Source organism: Triticum urartu, chromosome 7 (genome assembly GCF_003073215.2).
Source record: "Triticum urartu cultivar G1812 chromosome 7, Tu2.1, whole genome shotgun sequence".
Classification (NCBI taxonomy): Eukaryota; Viridiplantae; Streptophyta; class Magnoliopsida; order Poales; family Poaceae; genus Triticum; species Triticum urartu.
Window position 1 is genome coordinate 109478546 of NC_053028.1, and position 22808 is coordinate 109501353.

The window sequence follows — 22808 nt, forward strand, 5'->3', positions numbered from 1 at the left end:
TGATTCTCCATATTCGATTCACCCAGGAAATATCAAGATGTATTTGGATTTGAAGGATACTTTCTGGTGGACCGGAATGAAGAAGGATATTGCGGAGTATGTAGCAGTTTGTGATGTATGTCAGAGAGTAAAGGCAGAGCATCAGAAGCCAGCAGGATTGCTACAGCCATTGCCGATACCCAAATGGAAGTGGGATAAGTTAGGCATGGATTTTATTACAGGTTTACCCAGAACTCGTTCAGGCTATGACTCAATATGGGTTGTAGTCGATCGTTTGACAAAGGTAGCCCATTTCATTCCAGTGAAGACTACCTATACCAGTGCAAAGTTGGCAAAAATATACATGACCAAAATCGTATGTCTGCATGGAGTTCCAAAAAGCATTGTATCAGATAGAGGAACCCAATTTACCTCAAAGTTCTGGAATCAGTTGCATGAAACTTTGGGTACCGGACTAGAGTTTAGTACAGCCTTCCATCCGCAGACAAATGGACAGACCGAGAGAGTCAATAAGATTTTGGAGGATATGCTGAGAGCTTGTGCGCTAGATTACGGATCTAGTTGGGACGAGAATTTGCCATATGCAGAGTTTTCTTACGACAACAGTTATCAATCCAGTTTGAAGATGGCCCCTTTCGAAGCCTTGTACGGAAGGAGATGCAGGACCCCATTGTCTTGGGATGAAGTTGGAGACCGTCAGTTGTTTGGACCGGATCTGATTAAGGAGTCTGAACAGAAAGTGAAATTGAATCGCGACAGGCTCAAGGTAGCCCAGTCCAGGCAGAAGAGCTACGCAGATTCTAAACGCAAGGAGACAGTTTACGAAGTCGGAGACCGAGTTTATCTTCGAGTATCACCACTTCGAGGAGTTAAGCGCTTTGTAGTTAAGGGACAGTTAGCGCCACGTTTTGTAGGCCCATACAAAGTTTTGGAGCGTATGAGAGAAGTAGCCTATAAGTTGGAATTGCCCGAAGGATTGTCAGAAGTTCACGACGTGTTCCACGTTTCCCAGTTGAAGACGTGCCACACAGAGATGGCTGATATACCGCTAAGAGATACAGTGCCACAGGAAGCAATTCAGTTCGACAGTGATCTGATCTATGAGGAGAAACCAGTTAAGATTCTAGAGTATGCCAGTCGAGTCACCCGCAGCAAGGTTATCAAGTTTTGCAAAGTTCACTGGAGCCACCACACGGAGGATGAAGCCACCTGGGAGCGAGAGGAAGAATTGCTGAAGAACCACCCTCACCTATTTTCTAACCAACCCGAATCTCGAGGGCGAGATTCATCTTAAGAGCGTAGGTTTGTAACATCCCAAATTTCCAATTTGGAATGTTATACATTAGATCATCATTGCATATCATATTTTATTGCTTTTCTGGTTGATCTTAGAAATTCTACGCAACTCAAGGACCCTCGGAGAGAGTTGGGGATTTCGTTATTTTTATATTTGAGTTTTTCTCAAATTTTGAAGATAGGATCATTTGATTTTATTGATTTTATCTTCAATTATTTTTATTATAAAAATATGAGAGAGGGAATAAAATGACTTTCCCAAAATAAAGAAATATTGAGGATTTAATAAAAAATCAAATAAGATGTTATTTTGGTTTTATTTGCTATTTTATTCGAATATAGGAAAAATTGCACGTTTTCAAAAATTGCATTTAGAGCCAAAACAATGTTCATCCTATTCTAAATATTTTATTTAGATGGAGAAAATTTGTTTTGGCATTTTTATATTTTTATTTATTTTTCTAGATTTTTTTCTTAGGCGCAGCGAAATTGTTTTTAAAAAAACCCCGCACCCGACTGGGCCAAGGGCCCAGCCGAGCCAGGCCGGCCCAAGCCGCCGCCGCCTTCCCCGCCAGACTCGAGGAGTCCGAGCCGGAGCCGCCCTGCGCCGCCGACCCTCTCCCCAAGTCAACCCCCATCCTTTATATAGCCACCCCGGCCCTCCCCCCTGGAGCCCCGAGTCGCCGCCTCCGCCGCCCGCTGCCGCCGCGCCGCCCGGAGCCGCCGCCCCGCTGCCCTGCCGGAGCCCCGCCGGAGAGCCGCCGCCGCCGAGGTAGTCGCCGGCCTGTTTTTGGAAAAAAAACCAATTTGATTTTTTTTGAAAACCCTATTTCCGTTTTTTTAATAAATAGATCGGTTTTTTGCCGGTTTATTTATTTAGCGAGCGCCCGTTCGTCCGTTCGTTTTAACGAACATGTTTTTCGTTTAGTTTCTGTTAACGAACGTTCGTTCGTTAACTGTTCATCGTTTTTCTTTTTCTTAGATTAAATCCGCGGTTTTTCTGATCGCGATCTCTGATCCGATGTTCGTTCTAGTTTACCTTTTCGCTCGTTTATCGGAATGAGGCGATTCAAGCACCTAGAGTTTCATCTCGAAACCCTCTTTCCGTTTAACCAACTCAAACAAGTTTTTTCCACTGTAAAATTTGCCTTAGACCCAGAATAGTAAACGAAGCTTGTTCCTCTTGTCGTTTGTCTTTCGTTGCTTCGTTCGTTTTGATTCTTTTTGCCAAACGGAGTTCTTAAGTTGAACTTGCTGGTTAGTTCTCTTGTTCGAGTTTTACCTGTGCATTAGTTGAGTACTTATTGTATGTTTTTTTGTTTGCGATAGAGTACCCGGAGTGCGCCGCTTGCTACTTCGAATCGCTAGGTTTCCCGGATTATCAGCAAGGCAAGTAACACTTTGATCATACCTCCTACTACCCAGTTTTATTGCATTAGATCAATCCTCACACGTTGCATGATTAGGATCTAATTAAATTCTGGGTTTTAGTAGTTGAGGTAGAACCTATTACCTGTTTATTATCAAACCTTTGGGAGTTACTCTATGTTTGCTTATTATTGCTATGCTATGCTAGTAGACGTGGATTGAGTGAGTGTATCCATGATAGATATGAGCATTGTTAATTAATGGTTTATTTAAGGTGACAACCTAAACACACATCTGGGTGGATTGAGACACCTGGGTATTCCAGCGATTGCCTATTTTTTTTTGGACCGCCACCCAGGCTCAAAGGGATCATGAGATTATTCATACTAGAAACTTCCGTGTGCAGCCACAAGCTACTATGGGCTCTAGCATAGTTGACTAAGTCGTGCGAACTCTTACAGTAGTAGACTAGCAGATGTAGGGGATGTAGGTTGGTACGGTCTACCCGTTCGTAAGGTGCTAGCGCTTCTGAAAGACTATGTTTCGGTCATCCGTTTCTCAAACACCATGCAGTGCGAGAAAACCAACGGAGGAGATCGAGTCTTGTGGGGAAAAGTGCGCAAACCTCTGCAGAGTGTATAAACTAATCATGGTTAGCCGTGTCCCCGTTTATAGACATCTTGAGTACCTAGTACCTGGATTATCATGTGAATCTCATGATGTTACTCTAAAGTTAATTGTTGGGTTTTAATGATGATGCTTAATTAGGATTGAGAATGCTGTCAACCATTCTCAATGTTTAACAACTACCATGATAGTTAAATAAAATTTATTCCTTTGCAGTAGGGAAAATTTGGCTTTACGCAAAACTGTAACCATAGAGCTTTCCATCAGCCATATATGCATATAGAATAATCTATTTTATTCCATTACTCTCTATGTGTTACATTGCCAGTATATTCCATGTGCTGACCCGTTTCGGGCTGCAACGTTAATGTTGCAGACTTTTCAGACGATGATTAAGGTGCCATTAGGTCATGGTTCTATACTCAGTGATGCCGTTGGAGTTGATGGACTCGCTTATCTTTCAAGCCTTCCGCTGTTATCGTTATTAGATGGCCTTAAGCCATATTTATTTTAGTAAGTTCTCTTTAAAGACACTCGATTTAATAAGTGTGTGATTGCTACTCTGTTATAAATCCTTCAAGTATTGTGTGGTGTCAGCATTACTGATTCAGGGATGACACCGAAGCACAGAGATTGGACCGTTTGAGGTCTGGTCGCTATATATTTGCCAGTGGGTTTTGCGTATACTGGTGTTGGCTATGTGTAGCTTAACTATGCAGAGGTCGGTTTGTATACTTATTGTGTTTGTAGTCACTTTATGCTTCATTACGGGATAACAAAATCTACGATTTATTGAAAAAGGTGGGTGTGTACTTATAACCAAGACTCTTCTGGTTATCTTGAAATAGAACTACGATTTTACGTTGGAGCGACGCATGTGTTCAAAATGAACTACGATTTTATGGTGGAGCGACGCATGTGTGGGAGAGTCCCTTAGCGTGATCTTTTATTTTACTTTTTTTTTTCTAAACATAGTGCAGACGCAAGTGCTTATATACATGCGCATATACTCACCCTATTAACATACACACATACCTTATCTTTATGAGCACTTCCGAAAGACCGAGTCGGCATATTATCTTCAAATTTATGAAGTCACCGTAGACACCCCGTCATCGACGGGAACATCTCCTCCCATTAAATGTGCGTCGTCGGAAATGCTGAAATAAATTCAAAAATAAATGTGAGCAAAAGAATTATGATTTTATGGTGGAGCGACGCATGTGTGAGAGAGTCCCTGCGTGTGATCTTTCTTTTTACCTGGTGTGGTGAGGGTGTTTTCCACGTTTGGATTTTATGTGGCAGTTGCCAGTTCACGTGGTTTTAGCATATGTGACACGTACATTCCGTGCCTTTAACTAGTGGGTTCTTTGATTGCCACGTTTCAAATATTTTACGGCGGTTCAGCTGATCAGTTCCAGATATTTCGTGATCTCCTCTTCTTTCCATCTCTCTCGAACGATCTGGTCAAATTCCGTCTGACCGCTTTGCCACCCTCCGCCCATATAAAAGCCCGGTCGTGGGCATCTCCAAGAGCAATGCTACACATAGGAGGAGTTACTTTTAGTTGTACCGTAATTAGTCACCATCTCCAAACCGGACCCTGCCACATCGTCATTTTCCCAGCATGCCCCTCTCTCATCTCCTCTTCGCCGAGGTCATCAACGACAGCTTACGGGGCGCACGCGAAGGCCGAAACCAATCAAGGAGGAGCTCGTCCCCGTGCAGGGCTGCCTGGCGCCGGCGGCCTTGTTTTTCCTGAGTCTTCCAGTCTCCACCGCCAGCAGCAGGAGCGCCACTATCGAACATGCCTAGCAGCGGAGGTGCGGTCCACGTGGCCTCTGGCTGCGACAGCGGCGTGGACAAAGCAAGCGAAATCCAAAGCAAGCGTAGCCGCGAGATCGGAGAAATCGGCGCGAGGGTGGCGACCTGGCGGCGCACTAGCGGGTGCGGAGACGTCAACACGACGTGATCGAGGAGCCGGCAAGGTGTGGCCGAGGACCCGAGGTGCTGATGATGGCGCTAACCCTAGCGGTATGCGCGTGCCTGTGTTGTATGAGGTGAGGGTTTTTTTTCTTCTTTTGAGACAATTGTATGAGGTTTTTCTTTTCTTTTGAGGCAAGACAATTGTACGAGGTGAGGTGTGGGCATGCGGGTTTGACTCACGTGAGTTTGCTGGGCTTAGGCTTTTTTTTTCTTTGACGGGAAAGCTTACTTTATTAATCAAAAGACAGATTACTTTATTAATCAAAAGACAGATTACTTTATTAATCAAAAGACAAATATATCATTTGTCAGCAGACTCAAAATGAAATCAGGCTCCGAGACGTCACGGTTTGGTTTTATGTGGACTTTACTGAATAAACTCGGTTTTTCTCCCTAAAAAAAGCAGAATCAAAATGAAATCAGGCGGGTTCCAATTCAAGGAGATGGATTATTAGCACGTCTCCATCTAGCCAGCTCATGAACTACATAATTTGATTCTTCTAATACAATGCTCAATAGTAAACCTTTCAAAATCTACTAGATAACTACGACATTATGTCAAGAACCGGCGTTGCTATCATAGAATAACCTTCATTGAATCTAAGTGCATCCATCACTGTGATATTATCCGACCTGACCATCAAGTTATTGCATTCCATATCTCTTGCTAACTTCAATCCTTCAAGCAGAGCTGTCGTTTCTGCCGTGAATACATTAGCTACATGTTCTAATCTCGCTGTGGACGCTGACATGAAAGATCCCCGATGATCACGGATGACAGCGTCACAAGACCCAACATAACCGCCCTCTGTGAATGAAGCATTGACATTAAGGATAAGTTGTCCTGCTAGGAACGTCGGCCACCTGTTGATCTTGGATGTAGATTTAGTTTGTGCTCCGTGCACATAATTAATCGCTAGGGTAACCATCGCCGGCGCTGTTCATTCCGGAGTCAATATTTCTTCCCCTCGTACGAACTGTTTTCTTTGCCACCACAGGAACCAACAAACTGTTGATATAAGCTCTGATAGCTCGACCAATCCAGAATATTGTCGCCGATAAGAATCATCACATAAAATGAACTCTAAAACTACTGAACCTGCTCGATCAGCTAATGAAGTAAAGTTAATATCTGCTGCGATTTCCAAAGCTTTCTGAACTGCTTGCACTGGGTTTGGCCCTTAGGTTGGTCGTAGTGCGGACGATGGGATGGACGACCAAACCATGAGCGAAAGGCTTGGGGCGAGGATGGACGAAGGTCGAGGCAGGACGCGGTCATGCGGCAGGAAAGGAACCTTATGTGTTTTTAGATAGTACTTCTTCTATTTCTAAATATTTGTCTTTTTAGAGATTTCAATAAGTAACTACATACGTAGTAAAATAAGTGAATCTACACTTTAAAATATGTCTATATACATTCGTATGTGATAGTCCATTTAAAATTAAAAAAAACAAATATTTAGAAACAGAGGAAGTAGAAAAGAAGGTCCTCGATGATCTCCTTTATTCATTCATCCCACCCGCCACTCACATGTCTCTCGCCTTGGTCCGCTCGATCAGGCACTGCCTTGTTGAGGTGTCCTGCTACTAAGGGCATCTTCAATAGATTGTATGTTAGTCTTGTTGGTAAAATGTCCATGTCATCAACCAACAAGCTATCATACAACTATTCCAATGGGTTGTATCTAAGGTATCCAATAGATGATGAGAAAATAAATGTGATTGCTCTCTATTTCACCTTGGATCTTGTGCAAAGGTTGTTGGTTATTCTACATACAACTTTGCTCTCTCTTCATATTTATTACATGCCACATCATCACTATGTCCTAGGTGGCAAATTTACCAACACCTATCTTACAGCTGTTGGAGATGCCCTAAAGGTGAACCGCTAGAACACCCTCATTTTCTCTGACCTCTCGGCCGTGTTCCCTGGGCTGCACCGTCCTTTTTGACTTGGTGGGTCACAACTTTTGGCGCTTCGACTCCCCATGCATCTGGGAGGCCTTGGCCGCCATTCAACGTGCTGGCACAAGAGTTCGGCAGCATCGCCGGGGACATTGGCCACCCTAGGGATCTACTTCAACTTCGAGCAGCAGACACACTGCACACTCTCGCCGATGCGCGCACGAATCTAAAGGTGCTCGAGTACTATGTCCTCGTGCTCATGCTCGATTCCAGCTTGTGCACCAGCGTGCTCTCCGGTGCCAACGAGGCAACGATGCTCGAGTACTATGGGGGATTTATAGAGCTATATTTTTTTACTCCTACCGAATTGCCCTTGCATTTTAGAATTTTGTTTGTTGACGATGCCTCTCGATGAGATGCAGCTCATGCACGAGCAAGTATTCTGTTGGGATCAAATTTGCATCGGGTGAGTGACGATGACATGTATCTAGAGTAGGGTCATAAGTCTGTCCTAGACACCATATCCAAAGACACTGTCCTAAAAACAAGTACATTCAAGAATCAACAGAAGATATCAACTGAAGTCAGCATTGAAGTGCAATCCACTCGACCAAACATACCACTCGAATACCCCAATTCCACTCGACCAGTATGCAGTCATTCGACCACACGAAGAATCACTCGGAGAATGGAAGGTCTAAAGTCACTCTGGATGGCAACGGTCAAGCATTCACTCCGTAGTATATTGAACCCTGTGTAACGTGGGATGGCTGGGGTCCTGGCGCACTCTATATAAGCCACCCCCTCCTCTGGCACAGGGGTTCGCACCCCCTGTAACTCTTACACATAATCCAGTCGACCAAGCCTCCGGGCACCGAAACGTAGGGTTGTTACTTCCTCCTCCGAAGGGCCTGAACTCGTAATCTTTGCGTGCACAACCACACCGTAGATAGGATCTTGCCTCCTCCTACGTACCCCCTATTCTATTGTTAGACTTATTACTCCCATGACAGTTGGCGCCCACCGTGTGGCAGGTGTCTTAGCGACTTTCGGTGAGGTTGCAATTTTTCCGATCTCCATCAACATGGGTTCTGGCGGTGGTTTGGCTTTGGGCCACGAGATCCGTCTCGGGCACTCGTTTTCATCGCCGACGACTCTGCCTGGCTTCAAGAGGCCCCCCTCGACGTCGAGGCCCTTCCCATCCGCGGGGCGACGCACTTCCGTGCGAGTACCTGCGACGTCCTCTTACGGCAGCCGTCGAATCAGTATCAGTCGGCTCCCGCGTCGTCGGCCCTTCCAGCTGTACTTGCATGAGCTGGCCTCTTCATGGGTCGTCCTAGCTGACCGTGGGGTCAACCCGCTCCTAGGGCCCGTCGGTCAGGTGTTAGGGTGGTGCAGTCCTAACAAGGAGGGAGATGTTCCTTTGGACGGTCGGGTGCATAGAGGAGGCGAGGGAGATGGAGAACTGGAAAGCATGGTGGCTGCCGCCGCTGCCATGTGGAGGGAAATGGTGGAAAGGGAAAGCGTGGGATGGACGGTAAGACGTACGGGAGGGGTGTCGTTCCGTGTTGTAAAACATAGAGTTTGGGAAACTGCTCGACACACTAAACGGGGTGTGGCTATCTCATTATATAGGAGTACCAAAGGGTACAATACAATTACAAATGTGTACAAGGATCCACGTACATATATACAGTCTAACACCCTCCCTCAATCTTAACTATGGCCTGAAGTACAAAGTAAGTTAAGATTGCGCCTACAGCCTACAAACTGTGGTTGTGGAAGATGCTTCGTGAAGATGTCAGCAAGTTGATCTTTTGATGAGATGAACTTGATACTGAGGAGCTTCTGTGCAACACGTTCTCGAACAAAGTGATAGTCTATCTCAATGTGTTTCGTCCGAGCATGAGACACTGGATTAGATGAGAGATAGGTAGCACCAATGTTGTCACACCAAAGCACTGGAGAACGACCAGGAGGGACTCTCAATTCTCTCAACAAGGACTGAACCCATATGATCTCAGCAGTCGCATCAGCAACTGCTTTGTACTCAGCTTCAGTACTGCTGCGAGACATCGTAGCCTGCTTACGAGCATTCCAGGCGATCAAATTAGGACCAAGAAACACTACATAAGAGGTAGTGAAACATATATAACGCAGAATGGATCAAATTAGGACCAAGAAACACTGCATATCCCCCCGTGGATCGCCTGTCATCAGGACACCCAGCCCAATCTGCATCTGAAAAGGCTGAGATCTCATAAGATGGTGCAGGCTGGAGAAGTAAACCATAAGAGGTAGTGAAACAGATATAACGCAGAATGCGTTTCATAGCTGACCAATGAGACGTCCTGGGTGCATGAAGATACTGACAGACACGATTGACTGCGTAAGAGACATCTGGTCTGGTGATAGTAAGATACTGCAGGCCACCAACAAGACTACGATACTCAGTAGCATCATCAGGTGAAAGAAGATCTCCATCCAGGGCAGACAACCGATCAGTAGCAGACATCGGAGTGATCGCATGTTTACACTTTAGCATGCCAGCACGATGCAATAGATCCAGAGAATACTTCTTCTGAGTAAGAGTCAACCCAGCAGAAGACCGTGAGTAAGGAAAAAATGCAGAGCACCTAAGTCCTTGACAGCAAAATCCCCACTCAAAGCAGCCACAAGACGATCCGTAGCAGCAGCAGAGGAACTGATGAGGATGATATCATTAACATAAACAGGAGATACATCGTAACCTCAGGACGCTGAAGAAGGAACAAGGACGTGTCAGCAGTGGAGAGAAGAAAACCAAGAGCCCGAAGAATAGAGCCGAGGCGTGCATGCCACGCATGGGGAGCCTGTTTAAGTCCATATAGCGCCTTAACAAGACGACAAAGATGATGAGGACGTGCAGGATCCACAAACCCCGGTGGCCGACACATATAAACTTCTTCCTCCAGAACGCCATGCAGAAAAGCATTCTGCACATCAAGCTGACGAAGTCACCATCCTCGGGTAACAGCCAGAGACAGCAGCAAACGAATGGTAGTAGGCTTGGTAACCGGACTGAATGTGTCTTCATAGTCAAGACCATACCTCTGTTTGAACCCCTTAGCAACAAGCCGTGCTTTGTAGCGCTCAATAGAACCATCAACATGTCTCTTGACTTTAAAAACCCACTTGGAATCAATGATATTAACACCAGACGTCGGGGGAACAAGATGCCAAATGTCATTATGAAGCAGAGCCTGAAACTCTTGTTCCATCACAGCACGCCAATGAGGTATGCCCAGTGCAGCTTGAAAATGGCGAGGCTCAGCAGTGGGATCTGCAGCAATATGAGCCATGCAGGCGGCAAGCCACGCGATAGTACCGTCAGTGAGTTTCTTTGGCTGAAAAACCCCTGTGTGACTGCGCGTGCGAGGACGAAGAACAGCGGCAGCAGGCTGTGGTGATGTGGCCGGGCTCGGCACATGCGACTGCAGAGGCGAGGCCTCAGCCGGCGAGCCAGCGTCAGAGCCGCCTGGCTCCAGAAAGAGCAGCGGCGTCGGGCCAGGCGTGGCCGTCCGACCCAGATCTGGCGTTGGGCCAGCTGAGGCCAGCCAAGCCGGCGCAGAAGGGGCAGTGGCTGGGCCAGGTGTCACGGCAGACGGCCCAACCAGGCCAGGCGCGAGCGACGCTCGCGAGGCGGGTAGGTGCGGCACCTACGAGGCCGGTGAGGGCGGTGCCCGCGGGTCGAGTGAGGGTGAGGGCGGCGCCCGCGGGGCGGCTGCACCCGATATGCATGTCCCATGCATATCCACGTCCCGCTCCGGATCATCATTATCCGGCACCTGTTCATCAAGTAGCTCAAGACGAGCACCACGTCCAATACCTGTAGTATGATTAGGAAGCAACACAGGAGCATTTGCAACATCCACAAATAGATCAGGCACAGGTACGGAAGAGTGGACAGGTGGGATAGGAGTTTCAGAGTTATTCAGAAGTGCATGAAAAGGGAAAACATTCTCATCAAAGACGACGTCACGAGAGATGTAGACGCGATTGGTGGGAACGTGTAGGCATTTGTACCCTTTGTGAAGGGAACTATACCCAAGAAAAACACACTTTTTAGATAGAAACTCTAACTTACGTTTGTTGTATGGACGCAAATGGGGCCAACATGCACACCCAAACACTTTGAGAAAAGTGTAATCTGGGATTTCGTTGAGCAAGAGTTCAAGAGGAGTTTTCATATTCAGAAGTCGTGAGGGTAGCCTGTTTATCAAGAAACAAGCGGTGGAGAAGGCATCACTTCAAAACCGAAACGGGACGGAGGGATGAGCTAGCAAAGTAAGACCAGTTTCTATAAGATGACGATGCTTACGTTCAGCGTTGCCATTCTTCTGATGTGTATGAGGATAAGACACACGGTGCAAGATCCCAAGCTTGTTGAAAAACGTGTTGAGCTTGTGATATTCACCTGCACAGTCGGATTGGACATGAATAATTTTCTGCTTAAGGAGACGCTCAACATGTGCTTGAAACTGAAGAAAAACATCGAACACATCAGATTTTCTCTTAATAAGATAAAGCCAAGTAAACCGGCTATAAGCATCAATGAAACTGACATAATAATTATGGCCACTAACGGATGTTTGGGCATGACCCCATACATCAGAAAACACAAGCTCAAGAGGATGGTTCACAACACTACTAGACTCTAAAAACGGAAGTTGGTGACTCTTGCCCTGCTGACACGCATCACAAATTGTTTCAGCAGTTTTATTGGACACAAATGGTAGTTCATGACGATGTAGCACATGACGAACTATAGGAGCAGCAGGCTGACCAAGGCGTGCATGCCAATGTGTAGACGACACACGAACACCGCTGAACGCCTGGGAAGAAGACTGCATAGGAGATGTGGGTGGCGCGTCAAGTGCATATAAACCATGACGAAGACGACCACTAAACAGAACGGCCCTCGTGTCCCGATCCTTGATAAAGAAACGAAAAGGGTGAAACTCAGCAAGGACATTATTATCATGAGTAAGTTGAGGAATAGACAACAAACTACGTGTAGCAGTGGGAACACGAAGAACATTTGAAAGATGCAGTTTACGAAAGTTGTGTGTGAGGAGTGAGGCTTGACCAACATGGAAGATGTGCATACCTTCTCCATTGGCTATATGCACATGATCATGACCGCGATATGGTTCCTTGGTGGAGAGCTTGGCCATCTCGTTGGTGAGGTGGTTCGTGGCTCCCATGTGCATATACCACGTAGGATCGATGGAGTAGGACGGGGTGCGTAGCAGCCTGTTTTTCATTTCCCTTGCCATTATTACCCAGGCCAAGGAAATCTTGCTTGTAGCGTCGATGGAACCGGGAGGCGATGTGATGCTCAAGGCCACACAGCTGGCAGGCCTGCTGAGCACCGCAGCAAGGGCAACAAGCCACCGGACGGGTGCCGCCAGTGATGGATGGCAGGGCAGCGCGGGCCCGCGGGGATGAGGCCACCGGTTTCCCGCCAGGCGATGGCGACCGCTTCTGCGGCTTGCCGCGGGTCGCGGCGTTGGCAGAGATGAAGCTCGGGGAGGCGTGACGCGCTTTGATGTGCTGCTCACGACCAAGAAGACGTGCATATAGCTCTTGTGGCGGAAGTCGTGCCTCACGACCATGAATATTCTCGACGAGATTGTCATAATCATCATCAAGGCCGTTGAGCACGTGGGTGCTGAATTCCTCATCTCCAAGTGGCTGTCCAATCGAGGCCAATGTGTCCGCGAGACCCGACATCTTGTTAAAGTACTCGGTGATAGAGAGACCATCAAGTTTAGTCTCATCTCCAAGTGGCTGTCCAATCGAGGCCAATGTGTCCGCGAGACCCGACATCTTGTTAAAGTACTCGGTAATAGAGAGACCATCAAGTTTAGTCTCCCCCACTCGGTGCGTATGGCATGAGCACGCGCCGTAGACTGCGAGACGAAGCTGTTGTGAAGTGCCGACCAAGCATCTCGGGACATCGCGGCGAAGATGACCAGCGACGACACGCTCGGGGTGAGCGATGACTGGATAGCAGAGAGAATCGCCTGATCCTGAGCCACCCACACATGGTACACCGGATGATACGATGGCGGGCACGGGATGGAGCCATCGACGTACCCTTCCAGGTAGCGGCTTTGAAGGAGAGATAGCACCTGAGCCCGCCAAGACAAATAATTATCCGGCGTAAGTTTCACCGGAAGTAGGTGTGAAAAGTAAAACGACGATGGTACGGTCATGTGATCCGCATGAGGCTGTGCGGGTGACGCGTAGCAGCCCATCATCGGGTCTGTCTCCGGGTTGGGGGCGAGGGCCAGATGGGCACCAATGTATGGCGACGCGGGGTAGGCGCCTGCAGGGGATCATTCATGCCACCTGTGTGCAAATTCTGGCTCTATATCAGAATGCCGATGCATCAACACAAATAAAAGACTAAACTAAGCAGAAAATGCAAGAGAGGACGGGGCCGCTGTTGCCCTTTGCGTGGAGGGACGAGCCTGACATGGAGAAGGGAGATGGTTGCTTGGACGATCGGGTACAGAGAGAAGGCGAGGTAGACGGAGGAGGAGAACGGGATAGCATATGGTCGCGGTCGCGGTCACAGGCACGGGGAGGAGGAAAATGGTGAAACGAGAAAGCATTGTCTCAGGACAGTCCGTCGGAATGGGAGGGACGCTGTTGTGGGCGATGACACCAGCGGCACAGCACGGGATACGAGAGAGAGAGGGAGGACAGAGAAAGCAGGAGGGTCGAGCAGCACTAACCTCTGATCAAATTACCTCTGATGAAAATAAAGATTAAAATGACAAACAAAAATCGTCAATGTAACATACCCACAACGGCCATGCAGACAACAAACGGCTGATCTGGCACATTACTAGTGCTGTAGCACACCACAGACTATTTTAGGGCATCTCCAGCCGCGCCCCCAGAAAGGCCTTCCCAGACGTTTTTTTTGCGCCGGCGCTGAAAAATCGGCCCAGTCGCGCCCCCAGGAGTCCGATTTTCGCCGGCTTGGGCCGAAAACAGCGCCAGCGGACCCAGGTCGAACCCGGCGCGCTGGGGGGCGCCCGAGGGCGCCGGGGCGAACTGTTTTGTCGCGAAACAGCCGCGAGCCCGCCACGTCAGCGACTCCACCCTCTTCTCGCCCCTTCGTCGTCCTCATCGCCTCGTTTCCCGCGGCGAATCAATGCCAAAGCTGCGGCGCTGCCGCGCCGGTCAGCCTGCGCCATTGATGCCTCACGGGCGGCGCAGTGAAGACCGGATGACGCGCGTCCCTCGTCCTCCCTCGCCCGCCACGCGTACTCACGGCGGCTCGCGCACGGGCGGCGCCTCGGCCTATATAAGACGCGCCCCAGCGCACTCGGCGACTCGTCCCCTTTCGCCGTCGTCGTTCCTCCATCTCCTCTCTCTCGCCGTCATCGTTCCTCCCTCTCCTCTCTCTCGCCGTCTCCAGCACCCATGGCCGAGCGCTTCCCAGGCGACGGCTGGGGGGCATCACGCCCCCAGTGCGCGGTTTAGCGCCGATGCGTCTCCAGGGGGCGATTTTTTGCCCTTCCTGGGGGGCCAACGGCTAGAGATGCCCTTAGTAAACTATGACATGAGTATGGTTGGTCCGCCATTGAGGCCTTGACGTGGAAGTAGGTAAATGGTATCTATAGTCGTCCGCTCCTCCTAGCGGCCTTGTCGCTGTCGGTACAACTCGTCTATATAAATTTGCAGGAGCTCAACCATGAGACCCTACCATTCAGTCATCCGACTACTTCATCTGGTACTACTTTATAACTGCAGGAGATTTTGTGGACACCTCTACTTTCTCGAGATTGGGAAAGAAACCAAATGGGAGTGAGACATACATAGAAATAGTCTTCACTAGTCTACCAATAGATGAAGTTGCTTTATTAATGTCAATGAGGAGAATACACCAGTGGCATGCGTGCACAATCAAGATAGAACTGGGAGGCATCAAGAAGAAACGTCCAGCATAAAGCACCACGGCAGCAAGAATTTCTGTGAAATCTAGCTTGTAGTCGTCAGCTTGACATACTGGAGTAGCTCCTTCTCCCTGTCTTAATAATACTAATAATGCTATACTACTCTGAATTTCTGACCTAGCTTATGGAGATGAACAACTGTATGCCATAGCCGCGTGTTTTTCTTTGTTGGTTTAATTAGGGGATGCAAACAAGATATATGAATTTAACGGATGTGGTACATGAGGATTGAGAACAGAATGAAGTGCCAAACGCAATTAAAGATGCCTTTTCTGTGTAGAACTATACGTTGATCGTTTTTTAAACCAAAGAAAAGATTTCAAATTCCCTCACAGTAATTTTGCTAGGACAGTGTAGACCCATATGGAGTATACTTACTATGCCTTTCGTTTTGGTATACTAGGCTGAGGCTCATCTCAAAATATAGGATATTCATAAACACAAGGCTTGACTCATGAACGACGATGCCCCGCAACTCAACTGGCCATCATTCCTCTTGATCGGTCACAAGTTAGAGTCGTCTGGCACAGGAGTTGCAGAAGGCGGTGGGCTTGTGTACGCTGGAATCAACCGATGGTGGAGTGAGCTTCTGTGTGATTGAGATTTGGGCCGGGACAAGATTGCTGAATGGGAGGATAGACAATGTTGGTAGTGGCATGTGGCCATCGCTCCCGTTGGCCAGACACAAATGAGCGTCCTTCAGCATGAGTTGCCGAAGGTGGCGGTTGTACACCGTTGGAATCAGCGGATGGGGGGTGAGCTGGTGTGGAATCGGCAGATGGTGGGGCACACATCTCTAAGCTCCATGTTAATTTTTGGGACTTCGGATTTCAACGGGCTTTGTCTTCGAGCGAGTTGCAACACCGGCATCGTCTCAATGCCCTATGCCCCACTCTTTGAGGCTGGTCGTAATGGCAAGTATCATATACTAGTATCATGCATATGATACTAGTGTATGATACTACATCCGTAATGCATAGTATCATATGTTAGTATCATAGATGACTTCATTTATTATCATGCATGACACATAGTAGTTCAACATTTAATATGATACGGTATCATGATATGATACTCAACCCTCTCTTTCTTCATTTAATTCTATGCCACCTTATCAAATTTGCCTAGTTGGCATGCATGATACTATTTATGATACTCCCATTGCAACCAGCCTGAGCTGACAAGGACCTAGTTTCCTGGTCCCATTATTCTTTTGAGAAATTAACACTTAAAGCCCTCTATAACAGGTAGCAAACAGAGACCACACCAATAAATTCAAGGATGTGTGGAAGGCCCATATGCTGCTTAAAAACAAGATTTTTCTATGGCAAGCTATTAAGACCCAGTTACGTACCCTCTAGCGACCAAATCATCAAATGTCATGGGAGAGCTAATGCGGCTTGCGCTCTTTGTGGAGACATTGAGAATGCATACCATATCGTTTTTAATTGTGTACTAGCCAAGTTTCTCTAGAGTTGTGTGCGGTCGTGGCTTAATGTTACTTGGGTGCCAGAAATTTTATGCAACTTTAGAGACTGTCTTGCACCTCTTTTGGTCCATTCTAGGCGACTTTCTTGGGTTGCTATTGCGGTGTTAGTCTGGGCGCTTTGGACAACCCGTAACATGTTTACAATTGAGCCTTGTTTTCTGTCTAAATCTTCTAATTGCTTGTTTAAACTGATATCTACCTTGTAGCATGGGGGGCCACTTGGTAGAGCCTGTGATCGACGGCATGGACATCATAGTTGCAAAAATCCAAGCTTTTGCCTGCACGCTATCTCCAGTTGATGACGCTCCAAATTAACTAGAGAGGAGATGTATCGTTCAAGGAGGCCAAAGAGCGAGGACAATACCATATAAGAGGAAGTAAGATGATGATGATTGATTTATCAACTCAAAGAAGCAAGTATGACAAAAGAGTATGAAAAATATTATGCCCGGCCATGGTGGATTTCGCACAACTTGTACAATTGTAGAATAAAAACCGCACCCACAAATAAAGTTCATGCAAAGGGGCAAAGGCCCAAAATATAATAATTCATTGTGCTTTTAATCTAGCCGGTATCGTAATCCTCCTATACGTGACAACATTGCCCAACCTCCGACACCGCAACTTCCTCCATCCACATTATTCAGTAATGTTAGAAAAAAGGAGTATACTTATTAGGACCGTGTAGACCCAGAAGGAGTATACTTACTACTCCTTTCGTTTTGGTATGCTAGGCAGAGGCTCATCTCAAAATATAGGATATTCATAAATACAAGGCTTGACTCATGAATGACGATACACCGCAACTCACCTGGCCATCACTCCTCTTGATTGGTCACAAGCTAGAGTCGTCTAGCACATGAGTTGCAGAAGGCGGTGGGGCTTGTATACCGCTAGAATCAGTAAATAGTGGGGTTCGTTTGGATAGGATTGAGATTTGGGCCGGGATGAGATTGTAGAATGGCAGGATCGACAACGATGAGATTGTAACATTGCGTGTTCCTAGGATGGGTTCTTGTACATCATTGTAAGCACCAGATGGTGGGGTGAGCTTGGGTGGAATCGACAGATGGTGGGGGGCACACTCTAAGCTCCATGCTAATTCTTGGGACATCGGATTTCGACGATCTTTTTCTCTGAGCTGAGTTGGATCAGTGGCACCGTCTCATTGCCCTATGCCCACCTACGTTGCACGTATACTTGGATACGTATCGGATACGCGATACGGGGATACGTCCGATACACAATTTTCTGAAAACATGGATACGGAGATACATTTATATATAGATATTAATTATTAGAAATATTGAAAACAAAATAGAGCTTCTAGGTCAAAGCATGCCTCAATAGGATTATTCCCCTTGTTTTGTTGCACTTAGTCCACTTTCATTAATTGGCAGTGGGATTTTCCCGTGTTTGTTGTTCCAATCAGCGCATCGACTCTCTTGCTCACCTTTCAATTGAACAAGAACATTGTTTTGGCATGAACTCACACCCATGTTTGGTATCTTCAAAAGGTGCGCCTTTACTATTGAGGAGATTTCACGTCGAACGAGGGGTTTCAGGTATTCAAAAAGTATCGCAGAAATATCCTAGGAGTATCATACATTATTTTCTTTTTTTAAAATAAAAAATCAAGCGATACTTACGGGATACATATCGGGCCGTATGGGGGCAGTATCCGGCTGGATACGCATACTTTCTTAAGCATCTGCGCAACGTAGATGCCCACTCTTTAGGCTGTGAAGGGCCTAGTTTCATGGCCCCATTCTTCTTCTAAGAAATTTATAAGGCCCCTCCCAATGCTCCACCTTGTACGGGTGCTAAGCATGCCATGTAGACGAAAAATCTGATGTGGCAAGGCAATGAAGAGGAGAGAGATGGGTTTGGTGACCCCAGGAAAAACCAATGTCAAGCACGCGAACCTAGGCAAAACATTTAAATGAAGCAAACTCACCAATGCATGAGAGAGTTTAGTAACTAAATCATTAAATGAGGGGAGCTTAGCTACAAAAAACTAAGCACCTATGCATTGTGGAGTTTGGTTGCTAAGCTATTTAATATACTTAGCACCCCATCTAAGCACCAGTCCATTGGGAGCAGCCTAAAGCCCTCTATAACAGGTTGCAAAAGGGGAGCCGCACCAATAAATTTAGGGATGTGTGCAAAAGCCCGTATCCCGCTTAAAAACAAGATTTTCTGTGGCAAGCTACTAATGCCATGTTACCTTCTAGTGACCAAATCATCCAACATCACGGGGGAGCTACTGCGGCTTGCCGCTCTTCGTGGAGAGACTGAGAATGCAGACCATATCCTTTTTAACTGTGTGCTAGCCATTTTTTTTGGAGTTTGTGTTCTATCGTGGCTTAATGTTTCTTGGGATCCCACAAATTTCATGCAACTTAGAGACTAACATGCAAGTCTTTCGGTCCATTCTAGGCGACTTTGTGGGTTTGCTTTTCGAAATTGCTGTGCGTCCGACAAATAGTGTGTACGACTTTATACGACGTGATCCCACTCGTCCGGCCAGTTGATCGAAGGGCTGCTGAGGGCTGTCGTGCGCCAAATCGTACAAATACATTATACATGTAGCAGTTCTCTTTGCTTTTGTTGCATTAGCCCGGGTGCTTTGGACTACCGTAACATGTTCACAATTGAGCATTATTTTCCATCTAAACCTTCTAATTACTTGTTTAAACTGATATCTATCTTGTAGAATTGGAGGCCGCTTGCTAGAGCCGGTGATCCTACGGCGACAGCATCATTGCGAGAATCCGGGCTTCTCCATACGCGCTATCTTCGGCTGACGATGCTCGTACCTTAGCTACTTAGAGGCTGTTTGGTTCTCAACCTCAGCCCGCCATGCCGAAGATGCGGCCGCCCCGCCGGGGGGGGGGACGAAAAATAAAGCAAACAGCGGCTAAGTTTAGGCATAGGGAGCTGTGGCGAGCTGTGGCATGCGTAGTCATGAACCAAACACGCCCTTAGTCTTTGATGGGTAGTGGCATATGTGCCTATTGCCTTTAAAATGGCTGTATCTCGTAGTTGATTTCTAGTGGGTGTGTATTTGATGGTGGTGCTTCATTAATCCAAAGGGCATGCTTGTGCAGTGGTGGCGGACGGTTTTAGTCTAGCACATGCAGTTGCTAGAATCTTGAAAATCTGGTGGCGACACAACATATGATTGACTCTAATAGTGGTGCTTCTCAAGTACCCGGTCTCGAGCTCCGAGTGAAAACCTAGGTGTGACACGAGTTGGTCATACATGGCAATGGCGATATTTATGCATCGTTACATTTTTGAAAGCATTGTTCGGATATGCTCAGACTAGTTCTTCAGGGTGAAAACCTGGATTCTAACATTTGGTGGTTGAATCTGATGACGGCGGTGTAGAGCTCGCTCCTTTTCCGACGGCGTTGTTGTCGAAGAACCTTATTGTCCTAATGATGCCATGAGATGTATGGTGGAGATACGGTTTGTCGCTGTCGATTGTCGATCGCGGATTTGTTCGCTTTGATGTTTTTTCTCGTTTAGACCTAGTTTTGGTCTTATATGACTTTACTATTTGCCAGTGGGTTTTGAGTATACTGGTGTTGGCTATGTGCAGCTTAACTATGCAGAGATCGGTTTGTATACTTATTGTGTTTGTAGTCACTTTATGCTTCATTACGAGATAACAAAATCTATTCTTTATCAAAAAAAGTGGGTGTGTACTTATAACCAAGACTCTTCTGGTTATTTTGAAATAGAACTACGATTTTACGTTGGAGCGACGCATGTGTTCAAGAAGAACTACGATTTTATGGTGGAGGGACGCATGTGTGGGAGAGTCCCTTAGCGTGATCCTTTATTTTACTTTTTTTTTCTAAACATAGTGCAGAAGCAAGTGCTCATATACATGCGCATACACTCATCTCTATAAACACACACACGCACACCTTATCTTTATGAGCATCTTCGAAAGACCGAGCCGGTATATTATCTTCAAATTTACGAAGTCACCGTAGGCACCTCGTTATCGACGGAAACGTTTCCTCCCATTAAATGCGCATCGTCGAAAATGCTAAAATAAATTCAGAAATAGATGTGAGCAAAAGAATTATGATTTTATGGTGGAGCGACGCATGTGTGAGAGAGTCCCGTGCGTGTGATCTTTCTTTTTACCTGGTGTGGTGAGGGTGTTTTGCACGTTTGAATTTTATGTGGCAGTTGCCAGTTCACGTGGTTTTAGCATATGTGACACGTACATTCCGTGCCTTTCACTAGTGGGTTCTTTGATTGCCACGTTTCAAATATTTTACGGCGGTTCAGCTTATCAGTTTCAAATATTTCGTGATCTCCTCTTCTTTCCATCTCTCTCGAACGATCTGGTCAAATCCCGTCTGACCGCTTTGCCACCCTCCGCCCGTATAAAAGCCCGGCCGTGGGCATCTCCAAGAGCAATGCTACACATAGGAGGAGTTACTTTTAGTTGTACCGTAATTAGTCATCTTCTCCAAACCCGGACCCTGCCACACGGTCATTTTCCCAGCATGCCCCTCTCTCATCTCCTCTTCGCCGAGGTCATCAACGACGGCTTACGGGGCGCACGCAAAGGCCGAAACCAATCAAGGAGGAGCTCGTCCCCGTGCAGGGCTGCTCCGGGGCGCCGGCGGCCTTGTTTTTCCTGAGTCTTCCAGTCTCCACCGCCAGTAGCAAGAGCGCCACTACCGAACATGCCTAGCAGCGGAGGTGCGGTCCACGTGGCCTCTGGCCGCGACAGCGCCATGGACAAAGCAAGCGAGATCGGAGAGGTCGGCGCGAGGGTGGCGACCTGGCGGCGCACTAGCGGGTGCGGCGACGTCGACACGGCGTGGTCGAGGAGCCGGCAAGGTGTGGCCGAGGACCCGAGGTGCTGATGATGGCGCTAACCCTAGCGGTATGCGCGTGCCGGTGTTGTATGAGGTGAGGGTTTTTTTTTTTCTTCTTTTGAGACAATTGTATGAGGTTTTTCTTTTCTTTTGAGGCAAGGCAATTGTACGAGGTGAGGTGTGGGCATGCGGGTTTGACTCACGTGAGTTTGCTGGGCTTAGGCTTTTTTTTTCTTTGACGGGAAAACTTACTTTATTAATCAAAGGACAGATATATCATTTGTTAGCAGACTCAAAATGAAATCAGGCTCCGAGACATCACGGTTCGGTTTCATGTGAACTGAATAAACTCGGTTTTTCTCCCTAAAAAAAGCAGAATCTAAATGAAATCAGGCGGGTACCAATTCAACGAGATGGATTATTAGCACGTCTCCATCTAGCCAGCTCATGAACTACATAATTTGATTCTTCTAATACAATGCTCAGTAGTAAACCTTTCAAAATCTACTAGATAACTACGACATTATGTCAAGAACCGGCGTTGCTATCATAGAATAACCTTCATTGAATCTAAGTGCATCCATCACTGTGATATTATCCGACCTGACAATCAAGTTATTGCATTCCGTATCTCTTGCTAACTTCACTCCTTCAAGCAGATCTGTCGTTTCTGCCGTGAATACATTAGCTACATGTTCTAATCTCGCTGTGGACGCTGACATGAAAGATCCCCGATGATCACGGATGACAGCGTCACAAGACCCAACATAACCGCCCTCTGTGAATGAAGCATTGACATTAAGGATAAGTTGTCCTGCTAGGAACGTCGGCCACCTGTTGATCTTGGATGTAGATTTAGTTTGTGCTCCGTGCACATAATTAATCGCTAGGGTAACCATCGCCGGCGCTGTTCGTTCCGGAGTCAATATTTCTTCCCCTCGTACGAACTGTTTTCTTTGCCACCACAGGAACCAACAAACTGTTGATATAAGCTCTGATAGCTCGACCAATCCAGAATATTGTCGCCGATAAGAATCATCACATAAAATGAACTCTAAGACTGCTGAACCTGCTCGATCAGCTAATGAAGTAAAGTTAATATCTGCTGCGATTTGCAAAGCTTTCCGAACTTCTTGCACTGGGTTTGGCCCTTAGATTGGTCGTAGTGCGGACGATGGGATGGACGACCAAACCATGAGCGAAAGGCTTGGGGCGAGGATGGACGAAGGTCGGGGCAGGACGCGGTCATGCGGCAGGAAAGGACCTTATGTG